The sequence below is a fragment of the Balaenoptera borealis genome (assembly GCF_965194805.1).
Source record: "Balaenoptera borealis genome assembly, chromosome: 1".
In the NCBI taxonomy this organism is placed as follows: domain Eukaryota; kingdom Metazoa; phylum Chordata; class Mammalia; order Artiodactyla; family Balaenopteridae; genus Balaenoptera; species Balaenoptera borealis.
In genome coordinates this window covers 44,306,600-44,326,655 of record NC_138860.1, presented here as the reverse complement: position 1 = coordinate 44,326,655, position 20,056 = coordinate 44,306,600, and the positions used below count along the sequence as shown (strand labels likewise).

Here is a 20,056-nt window from a genome sequence, read left to right as displayed (position 1 = left end):
GCTTTTTAAGCCATGGGTTTTGACAAGTAAGTAGTCAAATCTGGCCAGTTGTAGTTAATCTGGCCAGTTTTTAGGCCATTCCTTTTGCTTAATTATCCAGTGCTTAAATTAGCTTATTATCCTCCGTCTAAATTTTTGAAAATATTGATAATTAATGGTAAAGGGTCTGAAACTTATTGACTAGCAATAATGCACAAGGTGGGATTGGACTCAAAGAGGCTGCTACATACTCAGTTTCAGATGGGTCCTACCTGTATTCCTTCTCCTAACAGATCTTCTTTATGGATAGGCCTGGAAAAGAGGGGTCTTCCGACCAATTCATCCTACAGACTGAGGCAGGCTATGAAAGCAGGGGCTTTCTTACCTAAGGTGGAGATTCTTGAACTAGTAGGCTAATGTTGGAAATATTTTTGGAGGAATTAGGACAAAGTGAGGATAGTGAATCTGAATAGGTATCATTCATCTAGGGGTCTATGTAAACAATGAGATCATAGGTAGGGAGCCAAACTGAACTGAATGTGGGCAATGGGAGGTGGTCCGGATATCCGTTCCAGATAGGGAAAGACATAACCTGCAGTAGATTTTATTCACTATAAGGATGGAGATAAGTCAGCCCAATTTAGTAAGGCTGAAAAGAGGCAAATATCTCCTCATATGTTTTAACCCTAGCCATAACATATCCTGAAATTCTCTTTGAAAGTATTTAATCAAAACTTTTTCTTATCTTTAACAGGTTACACACTATTGGATATCCCCTCCAAATACTGAGCTACAACTTTTATTATCAAACTGACCCGAGCACTGTGAAGCTGCTTTTCAAAGGAGTCTTTCTTCACCAGGGTCTTAGGATGAATGTGCCCTGCAAAACATATTCTTTCTTCACCTGGGGAAAAAGGTAAAAAAAAATAGTAGTGTGCTCTCTGTTCCTCTACTTAGCACACTTAACCTTTCAGAAATTCAGGATCTTCTTTGGAAAGAAAACAATCTTGACTTCCTGAGACACCACAGGCCTTTTTTAGGAAGGTGAGATTGATAGTATAACAGGTTAAATTTATAGGAGAAAATCAAGACAAAAAGGAGTTGAATTCTGAGCTACAGAAAGCAGATAATCCAGAAGATTTAATGATGGGGTCTGCAGAAATTATATTCTTTGAAAATGTTATAAGAGAGATAGGAGAGGGGCTTCCCTGGTGACGCAGTGGTTGAGAATCTGCCTGCCAATGCAGGGGACATGGGTTTGAGCTCTGGTCTGGGAAGATCCCACGTGCCGAGGAGCGGCTGGGCCCGTGAGCCACAATTACTGAGCCTGCGCGTCTGGAGCCTGTGCTCCGCAACAAGAGAGGCCGCGATAGTGAGAGGCCCGCGCACCGCGATGAAGAGTGGCCCCCGCTTGCCACAACTAGAGAAAGCCCTCGCACAGAAACGAAGACCCAACACAACCATAAATAAAATAAATAAACAAATACTTTAGAAAAAAAAAAAGAGAGAGAGATAGGAGAGTGTGCTCAATGTTAGATTAAAGACAAAATTAGAAGATCCTGTGTTTGAAAAACAAGATACACTAAATTAGTGTGTCAGTCTTTAAAGACACTAATTTTTTTGGTTTGTTTTTGTTTTAAAATTTTATTTTATTGCAGTAAGAACAATTAACATGAGATCAACCCCCTTAAATTTTTAAGTGTACCCCATATTATGGTTGACTATAGATATAATGTGGTACAGCAGATCTCTCCAACTTCCTCATCTTGCTTAACTGAAACTTTATGCTCACTGATTTGTAACTCCCCATGACCCCTTCCCCTCAGCCCTTGGTAACCACCACATTTTAAATTTTTATATTCAAATATATTTAGTTGCTCAGAGTTTGATATTCAGAAAAAGCTAAATGTAATGACTAATTATTATGGTGTTCATATTAGCTACAGATTAATAGTAAAAAGTTAAATTAAACAGTCACATTCTTTTTTTTATACATGAAATTGATTTTAGTAATATAAGTAATATAAGTTTTTTTGGCTGTGCCCTGTGACATGTGTTATCTTAGTTCCCCAACCAGTGTTCGAACCCATGCCCCCTGCAGTGGAAGTTGGAAGTGCAGAGTCTTAACCACTAGACCACCAGGGAATTCCCAGATCATTTATTCTAACTTTGCAAAAACGAAAAACAAAAAAACCCCTCAAGTTTCTGTTATAATTCATAGTTAATTGCATTATAACATCTCATGGATGATTGATAAAGAATAAAAAGAAAGAAGTCATCTTGTAAAGACACTAATTGATTCTTGCAGAATTTGGATATATTTAAACAATATACCTTCTTGGTTACAGTGATATCAGGTATTTGAATTTACTTAGCATATTTCTAATTTAACGTGATTTGATTTTTCCCCCTAAATCTCAACATATGTATTACACTCTCTAGTATGCTCTGGGTTATCCATCTTTTCAATTGAGTTCTTACTTGTTTGGAAAAAAAGGAGGAAGCAGTAACTACTTAAGGACAAGAAGTATTTTCAGACACATGCATACATAGACTCCATGTAATTTAGGACTGTTTAACTTACATATTATTTAAGCGTGTTTTCTGACTTCAAACTCCTAGTTCTAATAAGTAAACATGTACATTTAAGATTTCAGCTGCTCTGAGAACAACGCTTTTCCTCCCTTCCTCCTTAATTCCACCTTAACACATCTGCAAAGACGAAAGGAAACCAGCTCACATTTTAGCCCCTCCTACCAAGGATAAGACTTGAACTTCTCTGTGGTCCCGGGCTGAGAAAGGATCCTGACAGAAAGCTAGAGGCGTAAAGGAGCCTGAGGAATCTCATTGTAACTCTGGGAACTGTAAGCAATATATTTACTCTTCCCTCGCTCGCTCCACTTCTCTCTCCCGCCCTCCTTTAGCTTTTAGTTTGTATCTTGCTTGGAAGGAAGAAAGGACGAAGGGAAGCCTAGGATTCACCGCTGTGAAAAGTCTGCATGTCCTCTGAGTTTTGAAATGAGATGCAGATCAGGGACCTTAATTTCCTTCTAAGAAATGCCAGTTTGCTTTCCGGGGTGTAAATGCACTGTGGAATCCGACGATAAGGATTTCCTTCATGTACAGCGCCGAAAGAAAGCGAACGTTCAGAAAGGCAGTAAGGGGGCTCTACTTAGCGCTCCACGTGATGCCACCCGGTGGTTGCCTATTCCCATTATTTTTTTTTGTTTTTTTTTTGTTTGTTTGTTTGTTTTTTTATTTTTTATTTTTATTTTTTTTAAACATCTTTATTGAAGTATAATTGCCTTACAATGGTGTGTTAGCTTCTGCTTTATAACAAAGTTAATCAGTTATACATATACAATATGTTCCCATATCTCTTCCCTCTTGCATCTCCCTCCCTCCCACCCTCCCCATCCCACCCCTCTAGGTGGTCACAAAGCACCGAGCTGATCTCCCTGTGCTATGCGGCTGCTTCCCACTAGCTATCTATTTTACATTTGGTAGTGTATTCCCATTATTGAACAGCTTGATCTTTGACAGCCCTAAGGATCTTTAGCGAAGAAATTTATCAACTAATTTAAGGTTTAATTAAAAAATAGTCATTTCGGTTACTTATGCAAAGCATTCCTGGGTATTTAATGTGTGGCAGTGTTATGCGAAAAAACAAACAACACTGAAAAATTAATTGTATACTGACTGGTATTCTGATTCGTCCTTCTGAAAAATTAATTGTATACTGACTGGTATTCTGATTCGTCCTTCTAAGTTATTTGACATGCCAGGAGAACAGAGCTCGAAACAAGATATTGGAAAAGATTTGCTCAAATAAGAAAGCTAAGTTTTGAGTGTGAATACTATTTTAGTAATTTTGTATTGGAAGCATTTGTAAAAAAAAAAAAAAAAGGCATTTGGATTTGAAATAATAGTGGTTTAACTTAAGTTTCCTATAACTTGTACTCATTTTAATCTTAAAATTAGTCATTTTTACCTCAAAAACTAGGACAAGAAATGCTCTTTATGTTGGTTGATGATGTAAGCACTTATTCATCTAAGGCAGATGGAGAATACTAGAGGCGGACCATTTGGATGGGTGTCATTCCTAAGTTATGATATTTACATATATGACCCTTTGGGTTCAAGGAGAATTTCTGTTTTGTTTTGTGTCTGTTTGTTGCATAAATTTGGAATTGTAGCCTAAGAGATGTTTGCAGGGAATAGTAGTGAAAGAAACCTTGTTAAGAGTTTTAAAATTATGTTCTAGAGATCTCTAGACCTTTCCAGTCAAGTTTGATATTGATATTAAACAACAGGTATTTGTTTCTTTCAGTGAGCAGAGGAAGAGTTAAATTTTAAATTAAGCAATAATTGTGAAATGCATAGAGAAGTGTTTAATCTGATTTGCTCAAAGCAGCTTTACAAACTTCCTGTAGGGGAAGCACATTTTATGGGATAAGAAACTACGAAACCTATTTAGTAATTTTCCTTGTCCCAATTAAACATAAATGAAAAATATCTCAAAAGTGACTTGCAATGTTAAAATGCTTTTTTTTTTTTTTTTTTTTTTTTTACATTTTACGTTTGTCAGTTTCTTACTAATAGTACCTGATAAAGGTCATCCCACAGAGATACTTTGGCCTGTGTAAATTTTTAACCCATCAGTATCATTCCTAGTGTCTCTGCTTAGAACGCAAAGTCATAAAATGAAATCATTTGCATTTAAAAAAAATATCTTCCAGGAATAAAAAAGAGGAAGACAGAATTAGCTGTTTCCTTTTCCTCTTTTATGCCTTTTTATTTACCATCAGTTGTTTTCTTCCTCTTGCTTGCAGATTTTATAGCGTTAGTTATTCTCAGCTTCTTCTTTTTTGTTTGTTTATCACAGACCCTTTTACAAATCTTATGAAAGCTGTAGACTCCTTCCTAGAATAATGACACTTTTGCTCCTCAAACATGCACAAATTTTGAAACACCTTTAGGAATTTCACAAATCCCCCAAAACGATTCATGTCGTGTGAAAACATAGTATTTCTTAGAATTTCGGAGCTTTCTGACGATTTCAAATAATTAGCAAAATTATTTTACTTATGAGTAAAGAACTGCCTCACAGTGAATATTGCATGTATTCAGTTAGTGTTCTGGAACTCTAAGTAATTGGTGTAATGGAAAAACTGCTGCCTGGAAACCAAATGACCTAGATTTTAGACTCCACCCCGATAGTAATTAGCTGTACAATATTAAGCTTGCCATTTTTCTATAACATCTTATATTTTTTATTGCTGAATGCAATAAGTAAAACATAATAGGGAAGTAAGATACAAGTTATTTTTTATTGGATTGTGGGATGTCTATATTTGCTGCTTTTGTTCCAAAATTCCGAATGATATTTCCCAGCATAATTATGTTTTATAACATTCTTGTTTATTACAAAGATAATTCATGCTTACTGTTTAAATCCTGTTACATATAGAAATTGCAAAGAAGAAAAGGAAAATTGAACATATAGTTCCCAAAAGGGGTAACTACTTTTTTTTTTTTTAATTTATTTAATTTTAGTTCACATTAATTTCATTTTTATTTTATTTTTAATTTTATTTATTTATTTATTTATGGCTGTGTTGGGTCTTCGTTTCTGTGCGAGGGCTTTCTCCAGTTGCGGCAAGTGGGGGCCACTCTTCATGGCGGTGTGCGGGCCTCTCACTATCGCGGCCTCTCTTGTTGTGGAGCACAGGCTCGAGACGCGCAGGCTCAGTAGTTGTGGCTCACGGGCCTAGTCGCTCCACGGCATGTGGGATCCTCCCAGACCAGGGCTTGAACCCGTGTTCCCTGCATCGGCAGGCAGACTCTCAACCACTGCGCCACCAGGGAAGCCCAGTAACTACTTTTTTTTTTTTTTTTTAATTTATTTATTTATTTGGTTGTTCTGGGTCTTCGTTGTGGCAGGTGGGATCCTTAGTTGCAGCTCGTGGGCTCCTTAGTTAGGGGCAGATGACCTCCTTAGTTGTGGCACGTGGGCTCCTTAGTCGAGGCAGGCGGGCTCCTTAGTTGTGGCATGCGAACCCTTAGTTGTGGCATGCGAACCCTTAGTTGCAAGGGGTAACTACTTTTAAAATGTTATTCATTCAATCAAAATATTTATTGGGTAACTAGCATGCATCAGCACAGAGATAAGGAATTCATGTATATACATCTATTTATGCTTCTAGACATTTTTCTACACATACACCCACATGTAGATTTTACAAAGTTGTGATCACACTTGTTAAAAGATAAACTGAGGCATATTAAAAATTTTGAGTTCATTTGAGCAAAAATTGATTGGCATGGGGCAGTGCCCAACCAGAAGTGGTCAGGAGCACTTCACTGACATGATATGTGGGAGAGAATTTTATAGAGGAAAAGCAGAAGCAAAGTAAGGAATTTATGGATTGGCTACAGAAGCTTAGTTGGCTGTTTGTGAATGACTGTCCTTAGGTTTCAATTTTGTACTGGCATTTACCGGCTTAGAGTTTGGTTTGCTGATGTAGGCTGCAGTGGCATTAGAGTCACCTTAGTCTAATGGCCTCCTTGTTTAATTAATTTAGCACACTGCTGATGCTGTTTCATAACATGCTTCCACTCAATCATGAGATTTTCTCTTAAAACATATTTTTATATTCATGCCTTATTTTATATTCATTCATATCTTAAATATTACTAAGTCCCTACTATGTGTCAGGCACTATGCAAGTGATGGCAATCTAGCCACAGCAAGAGAGTATGGTTCTAAGATGTAATTTTTAGTCTATGGACATGTTGTATTGGCTGATTATAAATTGCTGGATATTTAGGTGGATTAAAGTTTTCTACTATTATAAATAGTGTTTCATTTAGGACGTCAATATAAATGTTTGTATACATCTTTGTTTATTTCCTTTGGATAGATTCTTAAAATGCATTTTTCAAGTTCTAACAAAAGTTTCACTAATTACAGGTTATGAGATCATAAGCCAAATGCTTTATCAAAATTTTCTTTTCTCAGCTGTAAAAGAATAATAATAATAATAATAATAATAATAATAATAATAATAATTGAGTATTTGGAGGATTTAAAAAGCATTTAGCAAAATATTGTAGAGTACTTGTTATTATTTTTGCCATTTTGCTCTTGAGAAAGATTGGATCCATTTATCAGTAGTATAAGAGAGTAGAATTTCCCTAAGCCAACATTGTGTTATCACTCAAACAGAACAAACAACAAATCCAAAAACTGAGACAATTGTTATATGAAAATGGTATCTTGTTTAAATTCGCATTTTTTTTCAGGTTGAACAATTTTCATGGTGGACACTTGTATGCCTATGTTTACGAATTGCATCTTTCAATGTGATTTTTAAATCTTTTTTCAGTTTTAATTGCTAATATGGTAAATATCAATGGATATAACTCACATAATCAAAGGCCCTTTGGGGTCCTCAATAATTCTGAAGAGTGTTAGGGGTCTTAACATGAAAGGCTAAATTTTGAAATGGAAATAGAAATTCTGTAAACATTGCTTTTTTCAAGTTTAGAGGATTGTTCTTATTGTTTCCTGATACCTTTTCTTTAACAATGGGTGAGATGCATAGAAAAATGAAAGCAAGTCATTCTTATTCTCACAGTCTGTCAGCTTCTACAAAATTCAGGGAACTTAAAGAGGTTTCCGAGAAGAGGGCCAAAACCCTTGTAGAATCTCCCACAGCTTTAGGAACATCCAGACTTGCTTAATGCAGGAAGATGGAGCTAGAGATAGGTCTAAAGGTTACAGGATGATTCTTTTGAAAGGTTTTGTAAGAAAAATGGTGTCCATGTTTGTCAAGAACCAACTTAGAGAAAATGAATATAAGCTTTAGGCCGTTCATCTTGTACTCCTTGGCGACTAGGGCAGTGACAGTTGGGAGAACCAAAAGGTTGGTTCAGGGGTTCTTTCCAAAGAAGACATTAAATAGAGCAGATATTGTTCCTGCCTTTTGATACCACTACTTGCCTGAGAAAAAGAGATGTGCCCAAATTTTGCTACTCTTGCCACTCCGTGATTCTCAGTTTTTTGGATTCTCTGTGATTCTTAGTCTACCCTCAGAACAGTTCTTTGAAAATACAGTTTATCTCTCCTCTATACAAATATAAAATAAGCTTAAATATTGATAATTCAGTGCTCGCCATAAGCAGATTTATGAAGCTGCACCACCAGTCTGATCACTTATTGAATGAATTCAAATAGCTTTAGAGAAACTCAGCAATCACCTGTAAGTGATCCCGGTCAGAGTTTAGTAACCGCTGAGTCAAAGATGAAGGGCTGAGAGACCAAGGTGCACTCATTTTCCTTCCATTCCCTTCTTAGGGGGAAGGGAATGCACTTGTAAATCAGCTGCTCCCTTTTCCTTAATCTTCCTCTTCATTTGTTTGACTTCTGGAGTCTACAGGGAAATTTAGGTATTTTAGGTAACAGTGTTTTGAATTAGAAAACAAATATCCATAATATGTGTAATTTCAGTATTCCATAGTACGAAAAACTCAGGTATTTATAACACTCAGGTTAGTTTTTCATTTTATTATTTAATTTACAATCTGTTTTCTGATTACCTAGTTTGAAAAAAAAAATCAGAGGGACAATAATCCCTTTCGTTTGCATAGCATTTTGTGGTTTATAAAGAGATTGCTCAAGAACTATATTCCCATAATAACCATGTAGGTTAGCAGAGCAGATATTCACATTTTGTAGATGTGAAAAGAGAAGTGTTGGAAAGTTAAATAGCTTATTTAATATCCGAGTCTTATGATTTCCATTTTGATGCATTTTGTATGCTTCAATTAACTAATTGATTGGTTTATATTTCCAGTTTTGTTTTGTTTTTTTAAGTTCAAGGAAGGTTCTTTTTTTTTAAATTAATTAATTGATTAATTAATTAATTTATTTTATGGCTGTGTTGGGTCTTCGCTTCTGTGCGAGGGCTTTCTCCAGCTGCGACAAGTGGGGGCCACTCCTCATCGCGGTGTGCGGGCCTCTCACTGTTGCGGTCTCTCTTGTTGCGGAGCACAGGCTCCAGACGCGCAGGCTCAGTAATTGTGGCTCACAGGCCCAGTTGCTCCGCGGCATGTGGGATCCTCCCAGGCCAGGGCTCGAACCCGTGTCCCCTGCATTGGCAGGCAGATTCTTAACCACTGCGCCACCAGGGAAGCCCTGTATTTCCAGTTTTGATGCATGTTATTTAAGACTGTCAACCTCCTCCTATTTGTTAATATCAGAAAAATTATAGGGGAAGAACCAGAAAGTACACATCCTAATGCACGTTTCCATATTAACTCAATTGTTCTGTTCTTATAACTGGATTACTGATTGACATAATAGAGGAAGTTGCACAAATTTAAGAATAATTGAAGAAGTAGCATATGATTTAGAATTTCTTATTTTGTAACTATTTAGAATTTTATAAAGATATATGCCACTTTAAGGCAATAAAGTATATGAACTTTAATCCAAAAATACAAAAGAGGTGTATTATGAGTTGTATAAGAAACACTAATTCTACCAACAGTTTTACTTTCATTTGGTAATAGAGCATTTTTTTAGAATATTCTGAGTATAACCTACAGAGCCTATGGTTCTTTTTGGCTCTTATTAATCCTGGTGGTTGGCATAAAGCATTTGTATCAAAATGGTTACTCTGACCTTGGATTTATCATTTGTAGAAAAAAATCATTATTATTTTACCTTTCTGAACAACCCAGTAGCTTATGGTATACCAGATATTCCTTTTCAGGAGTAAAAATCAACTTTAGTTATAACGTTGGCTTATTACACATATGTATAACTTCATAATAAATAATACATAGAAAGTCATGTTTGACTGTGATGCAACTGCACCACTAGAAACCTTAGGTCAGCAAATGGCTTCTGAATTTCAGTCAGTAAATTGACACACTTCCTATTTGCCCCATACTTTTACATCCACAGCTTTAACAAGATAAGCAAGTTGGGCGCAGTACCTCGGCAATAAACTGGGATGTTAGACTCCGTATGTATTCTTGTGGGATTCCTGGATCTGTAATTGTAGAAGAGACAATGTCTGCCTGGGTTAGTCTAGGGGCAGGAAAATAGTGTCTTTAAGTTTTCTTCAGGTTCTCTCTTATTTATTTATTTATTTATTTATTTATTTTTTGGCCGTGCTGCATGGCATGTGGGATCTTAATTCCCTAACCAGGGATCGAACCAGTGCCCCTGCAGTGGAAGTGCGGAGTCTTAACCACTGGACCTCCAGGGAAGTCCCCAGGCTCTCATTTTTTACTACTTGAAACAAAAGGGTAATCCATTTTGTGGACTGTTTACATGTAGTTGATGCAATATTATGAAAGTAGTAAGAAAAGTAATTTAGAGCAATTAAGTAAGAATTTATAGAAAAGTACTCTGGGGAAAAGTATCTAAAGATGCATGTGGTTATGAGGATATGCTGTGTAGATTCTGGCATCTATAATTAAGATATCTTAATATCCATCAGTCCGTTGTTATTATCTACCACAAAGCTCAAACAGGTATCCACTTCCTTTCCATTTAACTGTCATGAAGAAGAGGCAGATGAGTTTAAAACTGGTTGAGGTCATGAACTTAGATCTCAAAGAGGTAACATTAGGGCATTTCATGGAATAGTCTTCAAAATCACTACTTTCAGTGTACAATGGGAATTCATGTTCAAATATAACTTCAAAGTATCATTATATCATTGATTAGTAGAAGATGCTATTAACATTTTAGGAAGACTTCTCACAGCAAATTTAAATTCTAATTTAAAGAGATTTCTTAGTTAGTTAAAAATTTAGTTGCAAAATATTAAGATGGTTGCTTATAATCTGCTGCTTGGTACTTATTTTTTGAGGTAGTGACAATGAGGGATTTATATTTAAAATATATAGAAGTCCACAATGTTTATATGAGTTTTTTTTTCTTATCCTTATCACTGACGATCCCTCTGTTGTCAATGAAAAGCAATAAAAGAATCAGTTTTGTGAAACTCATTCAGTGTTTGCAGAAAATTTTACTATCTGCTTAAATTATGTGTTAAGTTGACAAGTTGGCTTGGTTGATTAATACCTTATGAGCTATTGTCACAATGAAAAGAGCATTCTTGTATAAATTACAATTTTCTGTGAAGAAAAGAATTTCTAGATACTATTTCATGAATATATGTAGCATGCCTAGGAAAAGAGTAGGAAAAATGTACCTTTTTAAATACTTAGAAAAAGAAGAGGTATTAGAAGCAATTTAGATAGTCTGTACTCTCTTTTTCACTTAAGAATTTTACCTGTTGGGTCAAGAAAAGAAAAAGTCAGATGCTAATATAATCCAGGAATTTTTGATCACTGGGCTATGTGCATTTATTCCTTCACCAGTTCAGTATGTTTTAATTAATACTAACTACATGCTAGGCACTGTCCTACATTTAGGGCACACATGGGTGAATAAAGAGTCAATTCCCTCTTGGAGGAGAGAGATGATAATTAAGCAAATAATAAACAAATAATAAAAGAAGCAAATGGACTTTAATAGTACAGGCTAACCTGGGGAGGTGAAGGATGGAAAGGTTTCCCTGCGAGGTAAAATTTAAGCCGGGATGTGAGGGATGAGAAGCCAGGTGTGGGAGGTGCCTAGAGTGAGGGTAGTGTGGCTCAGATGGGGGTTCCAGGCAGAGAACAGCATTTGTAAATGAGCCTGCAAAGGAACAACCAAGAAATCAGATGGAAAACCAGTAGTTAGGATGATGCCATGGGAACAAAGGAGGGAAAGTGCTTCCAGAGAAACAGAGGATAGGAAAGTGACGACCATATTTGAAAACTTGGAGGTCATTAGCAGTCTTTTTTTTTTTTTTTTTTTTTTTTAATATTTATTTATTTGGCTGCGCCAGGTCTTAGTTGCGGCATGTGGGATCTAGTTCCCTGACCAGAGATCGAACCTGGGCCCCCTGCGTTGGGAGCACGGAGTCTTAACCACTGGACCACCAAGGAAGTCCCTCGTTAGTGGTCTTGATAAGAGCAGTTCCAGTGGAGAGGTGGGGACTCAGTGAGATGGCAAAAGGGATAGGAGTGGAGGACTCTGGGGACATGGATAGGTACAGTGGGAACAAATGGCCCTTTAGAGAAATCTGTCAGTGAAACCCAGCATAAAAATGGAGACATGGAGGGAAAAGGAATATGGAGTTAAGGGAGACTGTAACAAAGCTAGCCAATCAGATTTTCCAGTAGAAGGTAAAGGCTGATGATTCAGAAAAGAAAGGCATTGGGCTTCCCTGGTGGCGCAGTGGTTTGGAGTCTGCCTGCTAATGCAGGGGACACGGGTTCGAGCCCTGGTCTGGGGGGATCCCACGTGCCGCAAAGCAACTAGGCCCGTGAGCCACAACTACTGAGCCTGCGCGTCTGGAGCCTGTGCTCCGCAACAAGAGAGGCCGCGATAGTGAGAGGCCCCGCGCACCGCGATGAAGAGTGGCCCCCGCTTGCCACAACTAGAGAAAGCCCTCGCACAGAAACGAAGACCCAGCGCAGCCAAAAATAAATAAAATAAATTAAAAAAAAAAAAAAAAGGCATGGCCGTCAGAGGGAAGTACTTGAAGAAGATAGAGGGATTTTGCGTCTAGAGAGCCACGTGTGGGGCTAGGTCCGCAACACAAGGAGGAACTCTGCCTCCTTCGTGCCAGGGAGAAGGAGAACCCAAGTGCCTGGGCAGAGGAGTTTGCAGATTTGCTGGTGGGAAGATGGGAACTTCCCCCTGGTGCCTTCTGTTTTCTCAGTGAAGGGAGATGAGGTCACAGCCAATAGTGAGGGTGGGGTGAGGCGAGAGACTTGAGGGGGAGAGGAAAGTCTTTCTAGCGTGGGACTTCAAGGGCACCAGAAAAACTTAGAAAGGCGTTGTGTAGTGGTGAGAGCCTCTTTGAGTTCTGAGAATGTAAACCGAAGATTAAAAAACAGTCTGCCAGTTTAGGTCGTTTTTCTCCAGCTATGTTTAAATGCTAGGAGCAAACCCAGAGAAGCCAGAATGGCTGAGTTTTGCTAGAGTGGGTTCTTTTTTTTTTTTTTTGAGTGTGAGTTTTTAAAGAAAGAAAATCTGGAAACCCTTAAAATGAACAACCAATACACTAAGCAAACAAAACAAAACACCTAAAACAAAAATGCGTAGAAATTCATGAACTTGTAGAATACAGATCCTTTTATCTAGGATAATTATTAACTAGTAAGGAACAGTCACAAATTGGCTTGATTTCCAGCATTTAGTCAGCAGGGATTCAGTCTTTGTTCCTTTCAAACTCTTGGTTTCCTTGCCTAGCCAACTGCTAGGCCCAGTTCTACACTTCAGCGAATCTCAATGCCTTTACCTGTTCCAGGAGCCATCATGCTAGGTTCCGTTTCCTTCCTAGTTGCTAGAATTGTTTTCAGTTCTGAATGTTTAACCGTGGCCTTGCCTGCCTTTCTTGGCTATCTAGCTAAGTTCTTGTGTAGAGTTTATATCTTACCCCTCCACTTTGCCTACTTCACTCCTGCACTAAGGCCACCTTAGTGCTGCCTGAAAGACAGTGCTTTGTAGACTTGGAACCATTACAACTCTGCAATGTAAAGAGGGCTGAAACATTCAGTAGTAATAATCAACCATCGAAAAAGAGGGTCTTTCTTTTACAGCTCTGTTAGCAGGATATTCTTTCTTCAACCTGACAAAAATCCTTCATTTTGCAACTAAAAGTCATTTCCTTCTTTTTTTTTCAATCTTTAGAGTTTTAGAGAACAGCTGGTTATCATGATCACCATAATCAAACATATTTTTTTTTAAGAACTAAAACAATTTCATTGAAATACGGACTCTCGTATTTCCTTGAAGTTTAAAAATATCTTGTTTTAATAAATTTTTAATTCATCAGCCATTTCTCATAAATCCTTCTACTGAAGTGCTTTAGTTTTACACTGTGGATGGCCAGGTGCTTCCATGAATGGAAGCAGTGAGTCTGTGTGGCTCAGGCTGGGCAGGGAGGTGGGGAGGGGAAGCTCCTTGTGATCAGATGCACTTGAGTTTGCTTCTGGCTCAGATGTTTCCCAGATGCGCTGCCTGGCACTCAGGAGATGCCTCTATGTCCTCCTTCCCTCCCCACCTCAATAAGACATGTCTATCATGTGTTGGAAAGTCATCCTACACTTTATTCCTGGTTCTGCCCATATTTCCTTAGGCTGTGGTATAGATATAGTTATCGAACTTCTTCCTGTCCAAAATGAAGGGGAGAGTGTAACATTGCTTTTGTTAATTTCCTATTTTTACAAAACCCATTGAGGTGTTATATCTCATCAGCAGAAGCTCAACTGAAACATTCTTACAGATTTTATTAATATCCTTGGCACTGTTCTCCACTGTTGATCAAAGGTTGAGGAAATGTATATTTCACAATTTGGAGCAAATGAGTATTTCTAGTTCATTTCAACCTGTGTTTATTATATGTAACACCTAAATATTCAGGTTGGGCTTACATGTTTATTATGGTGCTAGCAGAGGTAGATAGTACAAAAATAACTTAGTTTTCTATTGCTTTACCCTTTATAGTGCTGAAAGTTCTTCTGTCTTAAAAAATTTTACATTGAACTTTAGACTTGCATAGATGTACTACTCCACAGAAGTAGAGAGAGAAAACCCTTCAATGCATACATTGAGACCGTTTAAGAGGTCTACTACACTGCATAGATTCCATGCATTTCAATATAATTGGTTTCCTTTGTAATCCAGAGTTTTTATTTTAAGAACTTTACAGTGTCAGACTATATCATGGGGCGTGTAGGCTTCATCAGACTGCCAAAGGGATCCAAGGCATAAAACATATTAAGAACTCCTGAGAATTTCCCCTCAAATGCATACTTTCTATGTACAGAGTTCTTAATCCTGCAAAAGACTGAATTTCCTGTTTATTTCAAAAGTGAATCGCCATTCACAGTGTCTAGAAGCACGTTTCTAAAACTTCTTACAACCTGAAAAAAGAATGATGAACTTGAATTCCTATTGTACATTACACAATCCAGGACTTGTAGAATGCTCCTGTCATGGTTAGTGGTTTAACTTCCCAGTAACCCATGAGATGGGTGGGTGTACAGTGCCTCTGATCTTCCACAGCTCCTGCTATTTTTTTTGTCATTTTTTTCCACTTCAAGATCATAGTCAACATTCATATTTTAATTACAAGATCAACCTCATGGGCTGCTTGAAATAGTTATCATGTTAGTTGAGAAGTAAAACAACTTCAAAATGTTATAACTCACCCAGTAATAAAATGGCTCTCATGAAACACTTAAGCCAGCATGACGGTTTTCCTGGGGGTTTTCCCTGGACTGTTTTCTTTAGAAAAAGATATGGCTTTCCCTGCTGTGGCAATCTTGGGTACGTCATAAAAAGAGGCAGCAATTAAGGAGGGAGTGGAACCCTCAACAAAACACAAATACTCCCTAGGGGAGCATATTTGCAAACCATCTGGTCTGGAGAAAGAAAGTTGCAGAAGTAAATGCACTTTTCAAAGCCCATTCCTTTTCCTGGCATTTTGTGCCACATTGTTAGGTATATTTCAAAAGCCTTAACACTGATACCTCTCCATTATCAATTTCTTTTAAGTAGAAGGTAAAACATTTTCCACTTTCTGAAAATGAGCATAATAAACACTTGTCAATGTGGTATTATTCCGTAGTGGTCTGTGTGGGAAGAGGAATTTTTAAAAACAATCCATGTTGCATTTGTAAGTCAACATCTTATAACTATGATTCACATCTAGAAAAATCTAAAAGATGAAAATGGCTCTTTTTAAGCTTTATTTGACCAATCACAGAGAGAAATTCAGTTGTTCATTTCCTTCAGATTCATATCTTGAGCCTACTTCACACCACCAGACAATAACTTGGCCATTTGGTCAAACTAAATTGTATACAAATGCTCTTTTAATTTTGGCTAAATTCCCTTTTTAGCCTAAGTATGCTGGTTGGGGATGGCGGTGGGGAGAGGAGAGGGTGTAAAGAAAGGGCACCTGGTTGAGAGTGGCGAGATGAGTTCAGCTGTTTCCCTAACTGGGTGAACTCTCTAGGTTTGTTTATATCTTTAGACCTCAGCTTACAAATTTGCACAAGGTCTGTCTAGGTGGTGATTATGACTGTTTCTTCCAATTCCAAAATTTTCTGACCTTAAAATACAGCCAGAGTGGCTGCTTGTTTTTGGCCACTGAAGAGGTGAAACGATGGAAAATAACAGCAAACTGGAAGGTCGGAGAAAGAAAACCAGAAAACTGTCTCTGGAGTGAGGAGACATTCTTGCTTTGTCTGTCATGCAACGTATGAAACTGGGCCAGCCAGTTTTCTGGCCCTTAAAATAGGTTTATCTGGATTTGTACTTCCCAATTGTGAAGTGGTAAAATAAATTATATTATGCATTGTGTTTCATTTATGTACGCTGTGTGTGTGTGTGTGTGTGTGTGTGTGTGTTTCTGTGCACTTTCAAAATAACCAGATGGGGATGAGGGAGGCTGGTCCATCTAAATAATGCTGTGCTCTCTCTTCTTCTTTATCTCCTCACAATCCTAGTTTAGGTGCCTGTTGTATGATATCTGGACTCCTCTGGCTGGTTGCCCTTCCCTCCTCAAATGCCACCCTTCTCCATTAACAACTGTATGCATCTTTGTTTAACTGTTATATTTATATTATTGAACTGTGTTATAGACTGAATTGTGCCCCTCCCCATTCATATATTAAAGTCCTAACCCCCAGTCCCTGAGAATGTGACTGTATTTGGAGATTAGGCCTTTAAAGAGGTGATTGAGTTAAAATGAGACCCTTAGGATGAGCCCTCATCCAGTTGACTGGTGTGATTATAACAAGAGGAAATTTGGGCACCCTAAGAGACACTAGGGGAGCATGGGTACAGAGGAAAGACCATGTGAGGATTCAGGGAGAAGATAGTATCTTCAAACCAAGAAGAAAGGCCTCAGAAGAAACCAAACCTGCTGGACACTTTGATCTTAGCCTTCTGGCCTCTAGAACTGTCAGAAAATGTTTCTGTTGTTTAAGCCATGTAGGTTGTGGTGTTTAATTATAGTAGCCCTGGCAAACTAATACAAAGTGTCACTTCCACCCTGCCCCCTCTCTCTTCCTGTCCTTTAGAGGCTTTTGTAGAATGGCAGAATGATGTAGAAAGAAAACCTGGTATGAGTCAGAGGGTCAGGATTCTAGGGCCAACTCAACGTTTCTCACCCAGATGACCTGGGGAATGTTGCTTAGTCTTTCTGGGAGGCAATATTCTCTTGTAAAGTGTGAGTAAGGGGGACCATCTGCCTCAGTTTTCAGTGATTTTTAGACAAATCACTCACGCTTTGTCTCTAAAATGGCATAATAATCCCTCTCTTATTACGAAGACAAAACAAGATGGCGTATATAAATCACTTAGCACAATAACACTGGCATCTGGGAAATGCATAACGTGAACTTTTGAAATTAAGCGTTCAGATTAGTAATTGCTGAGATATCTTCCAGCTTGTCATTCCAGGTTCTATAATTACGCTGTACTTCCCCTTGATTATTTCTCAACCCAAAACCTCGTCTATGGTCTAATCAGTTTTCCCCAGTAGTCCATATAAATTCCAAGTTTGTTCATTCATCCTTTAGTAAATAGTAAATTGGGCGATCACTCAGGGCCCAACAAGAATACAGGGAGAAGGAGACAAAACTTCCCTCTTGTCGTTCACAGCTAGAGGAGACAGACCCTCTAAATAATGGTAATAGAGTACATAACACTGCGGTAGGAGATATCAAGGAGAAATGCAAGGGTCCTAACCATGTAGATAAAGAGATGGTTTACTTCAGAGAGTGAGTTTATACAGAATCCTCAAGGACAGGAAGAGACTATCCTGCACAGAAGGTGTGTGGGGGAGAGAGTTCCCTGGTGGTCCAGTGGTTCGCCTTTCACTGCCAAGACCTGGGTTCGATTCCTGGTCCAGGAACTAAAATCCCACAGGTCACATGCAGCGTGGCCAAAAAAGAAAAGGTATGTGGGAGAGAGGTAAGGAGGGTTTTGGGTGGCTGGGTGGCACCGGTGAGAGCCTGAGATGGGACGGGGCATCTCCACTGTGGCTGCAGCTTGCTGATCATGGCCTTTTCCTAGAGCACATGTTTCTACCCCCTTTTCTAGACATCTAGGCCCTTTTGTGGTTTCAAATATCAGCTCAGGTATTTGCCTTTTCTAGCAAGCCTTGTTTATTTTAAACCAGTTGAATCTTTCTCTGCTCTGAAACTCCAATAGATATTCCATATATATTTGTCAAGTTAAATAATGAACTTTCAGTAATACAAATTTGAGAGATGAAGAAGCAGTGTCAGTGGCCTAGGAATAAAAACAGAGTGGAAAAATTCAATTCAAAAGGAATAGTGTGGATGGACATTAGTGAGGGACCACACATCTCACTGTGGGACCTGAGAGGCATGTACCATACTCTTGGGTTCCTGGCTTGAGAAATAGACCCAGTTCATTAATCTGTGCCTATGTATCTGATGGCATGCTTGTCTATTTCCTTGGGAACAGGGCAGTTCTCTTAATAGGTTTTCTGTATTAAACTTAGGGTACAGCCTGAGAGACAGTTCTAATATAAAGCAGCTCATGTACTTAATTCTTATTGTTTCTTCATTCCTCTGTGCCTGTGGATGATATCAAACTCTTTGCTTAGCCTAGGTTTTAAAAAAGCAACAGCAAAATAATTTAAGAATTTAAAACTTTATTAATGCCCTAGTAACTTTAGTAATGCCTTGGTATATATGAATGATGATGAAGGAAACAATAATGCACTTCATGCCTTCATGCTTTTAGAACATCTTTCTATATCCAAAATAATGGAGAAAGCTTTGAATTTTGAAGCAGATAAATCAGAGCCATATATATATATACACACACACACACATATGTTTGTATATATATATATATATATATATATATATATATAAAATGTAATGATCAGGAACAGCAGGATCTTTAATCTCTATTAAAACTCATTGTTGAGTGTGATAAAGTACACAGTCTTTATAAAATGTGCTCAACAAATTTGCCTACTTGAATTTCTTAGAAATCTCCATAGAACCAAATAAGTCTCAGGAACTTGGGGGAAAGCATCAGTTTCCTAAAAAACAATAACAAATGATAATTTTGTATATTTATGACCCACTAGGTATGATGCTTAATGACTGACATACTTTTTCTCATTTCATCCCCCCACTGCCTCTGTGAGGTGCGGGGACCATTTCCCCTATTTTATAGAGAAAGAAACAATCATAATTGTTTTGGGGCTCCATGAACTGCACCCATATAAGACAGCAAACTTAACTGATCAATGTTGTGTGTGTTCTGATGCTCCATCCATTATCTGTTCCCCATCTCTCTCCCTCTCTTCAGGCCTTCCTATTCCCTAAGACACAACAATATTGAAATTAGGCCAATTAATAACCCTACAATGGTCTTTAAGTGTTCAGGTGAAAGGAAAATCATGTGTCTCTCATTTTAAATAAAAAACTAGAAATAAGTTTAAACTTAGTGAGGAAGGCATGTTGAAAGTTGAGATCAGTCAAAAGCTAGACCTCTTGTACCAAACAGTTAGCTAAGTTGTAAATGCAAAGGAAAAGTTCTTGAGGAAATAAAAATGCTACGCTAGTGAACACAAGAATGATAAGAAAGTGAAACAGCCTTATTGCTGATATGGAGAAAGTTTTAGTGGAATGGATAGAAGATCCAACTAGCCACATTTCCTTCAGCCAGAGCCTAATACTGAGCAAGGCTCTAACTCTCTTCAATTCTATGAAGACTGAGAGAAGTGAGGAAGCTGCAGAAGAAAAGTTTGAATCTAGCAGAGGTTGTTTCATGAGGTTTCAGGAAAGAAGCCATCTCTAAAACGTCAAAGTGCAAGATGAAGCAGCAAATGCTGATGTAGAAGCTGCAGCAAGTTATCCAGAGGATCTAGCTGAGATCATTAATGAAGGTGGTTACACCAAACAACTGATTTTCAATGGAGATGAAACAACATTCTAATGG

At 38.0% G+C, this 20,056-nt stretch overlaps 1 protein-coding gene across 3 annotated transcripts in view; it reads left to right on the top strand.

The window, feature by feature from the left end:
• The first annotated feature begins 2,020 nt into the window (after positions 1-2,020).
• Positions 2,021-20,056, top strand: part of PLA2G4A (phospholipase A2 group IVA) — a 158,343-nt gene continuing 140,307 nt past the window's right edge. For 2 of the 3 annotated variants that reach the window (XM_082401670.1, XM_082401668.1), the window contains exon 1: positions 2,021-2,843. The gene's annotated coding sequence lies outside the window, so the exon portion shown is untranslated. The remainder of the gene's footprint in view (positions 2,844-20,056) is intronic. The other variant, XM_082401667.1, reaches the window with a different exon arrangement.